This window comes from Euprymna scolopes, chromosome 19 (assembly GCF_053919585.1).
Source record: "Euprymna scolopes isolate OS-2025 chromosome 19, ASM5391958v1, whole genome shotgun sequence".
Taxonomy (NCBI): Eukaryota; Metazoa; Mollusca; class Cephalopoda; order Sepiida; family Sepiolidae; genus Euprymna; species Euprymna scolopes.
The window spans coordinates 123,456,878-123,459,464 of record NC_136500.1 but is presented as its reverse complement, the minus strand read 5'-3'; the positions used below and the strand labels follow the sequence as shown (position 1 = coordinate 123,459,464).

The 2,587-nt window shown below is 23.6% G+C and overlaps 1 long non-coding RNA gene across 1 annotated transcript in view; it reads left to right on the top strand.

Moving 5' to 3' along the window:
• Positions 1 to 285: 285 nt before the first annotated feature.
• LOC145240177 (uncharacterized) overlaps positions 286 to 2,587 on the top strand; it is a 31,547-nt gene continuing 29,245 nt past the window's right edge. Inside the window, exon 1 of the long non-coding RNA XR_013862506.1 lies at positions 286 to 538. This is a non-coding gene — a long non-coding RNA (uncharacterized LOC145240177). The remainder of the gene's footprint in view (positions 539 to 2,587) is intronic.

The following is a 2,587-nucleotide window of genomic DNA, read 5'->3' as shown; positions in this document are numbered from 1 at the left end:
ATTATACTAAAAACAAAGTCTAAATAATAAAACAATAATGTATCATTTAATATTTTATGCAGTAACTAATTAAGTATAATGCGAATTTTGTTTTCATTTGTCACTGTTTGCCGTGGACTTCGAGTCGCCTATTCTTCTGCATTATTATTCCTCAATTATTTTGTATTAGGAATGAGGAAATATTATCCAAACTTAATAGGAAAACAATTTGGCACTCTTAACTAATGAACGGATATTTTTACAAAAGGAACGAAATAATGATTACACCGTGTTAAGATGGCCTAAGTTCGTTGCCTTTCAGCAGTTGATGTTCTTTTTAAATAATTTCATGTTTAAATCGTTTTTCATCTTTTAATTTTGATTCTTTCATATTTTCATATATTTTATTTCTTAATGAATTGGGCACACACAAAAAGAGTTGTATCAATTTACTAAAGAAATTCTAACAAACAAAAAAAATGTTCTGTTTTGAACACAAAAGAAAAAACGTATTCATCCCGCATTTTTTTTTTTTCGTATTAAATTCCTGGAATGAAAGGTAAGATTATTTTCTTTATTTTACACTTTTGAAAAAATCTAATTCAATTCAATAACTTTACAAATTAATTTTAAACATAAAAAAAGTTTATTTTATTGTAATCCAATGTAAAATATTGATGACGTCATGCTTTATGACAAACGTAAACAAAAAGGGATGAATCTCCGAAAAATAAACTCTTTAAAATATAGTTTTTCAATCTGATATCTTGATTTGGTAAATATTCAGATACGTTTACACCAGAACACCGACCACTCTAATTTGTTTTTTTAGGGTTAATCGAGGTCGCTGACAACTAATCTAATACTCGAACCGGGGGAAATTTTACCGTTTGCATGGTATTAACTCCTGAATCCACAAACTACTTTCTACCATTTTACAGCTTCCGTTTATACTATGTGCGTGTGCGGTAGCATAAACGACGGCTTGCTTCACCTAGCAAGCTGCCTTCTCACATAGCGTACCAATCTTCCGCGGAAAATTTAAAATTAGCTGAAAGAGAAATAAAACAAGAAAAGGAAAGCACTCTAAGTTGGGGAGGAGGGGGGTAATTTAATTGTTTTTTTTTTTCCTGGAACAGAAAACGTATTTGGAATTTTTATAAAAAACTCAAAGAAATGAACGTGACTTTAAAATCTTCGTACAATGTTTCTATCATTTCTTTGTGTAAAACAAGATTCCACAGTGAGATTCGGGACTTAATACGTTAATAGTGAATTATGCAAGTGTCAGTTAATGAAAGGTACATTATTAATTATTTATTTAAATCGACCAGTCATACACTATATAAAGTAATTTGATTAATAATTTAAAATTTAAAAATAAAATTATAATTAAATTAAAAATCCGTTTCATAAGAAGGAACAACAACAAAATCAATTATCTGTACGATCGTTTCGGAAAACAATGCTTTTTATTGTGGTAGACATCAAGTTACATACAATAATTACATATAGTTTTTTAATAAGCAAGGTCTCCTCGTCAGCAAATTTGGAAGGGTTTTTGTTAAATTTAAAGACACCATAAATAAACCTAGCATTAAAAGTAAGGCAGACGTATCTTTTAATTTTTCACGAAAAATTAAAAGATACATCTGCCTTACTTAATATTGAATGAGCTCTAGGATATTTACCTATCGAGCTTATTATATATTTAAATTACAACGAGCACTTTCTTTTTCCTGTATTTTAATTAAACTAGTAATTTCACTGTTACATTGAAATACACTCAGCTCTTTAGACTATTGTTCTAATCTCATTAAAATTATATATATACATATATATATATATATATATATATATATATATATATATATATATATATATATAACAGTATGAGGAGTAAGTTAAATTTGACAAGAATCCACTTTAATTGTTTTAATAATAAATACAGAATTATGCAATTTATGTAGTTTATAATTTAATCAACCGTTCATACACAAAAATATTTTAATCTAAGCAAACATATCTAACAAAATATAACACATATATATATACATGCATATATATGTATAATATATAAATATATATAATATATATACATATATATACATATGTATAATATATATATATACATATATATAAATATGTATACATATATATACATATGTATAATACACATATATACATATGTATAATATATATATATACATATGTATAATATATATATATACATATGCATAATATATATATACATATATATACATATATATAATATATATATATACATATGCATAATATATATATACATATACATATGTATAATATATATATACATATGTATAATATATATACATATATATACATATGTATAATATATATATACATATGTATAATATATATACATATATATACATATGTATAATATATATATACATATGTAGAATATATACATATATATACATATGTATAATATATATACATATATATACATGTATAATATATATATACATGTATATACATATGTATAATATATATACATATATATATATACATATATATACATATGTATAATATATACATATTCATATGTATAATATATATACATATA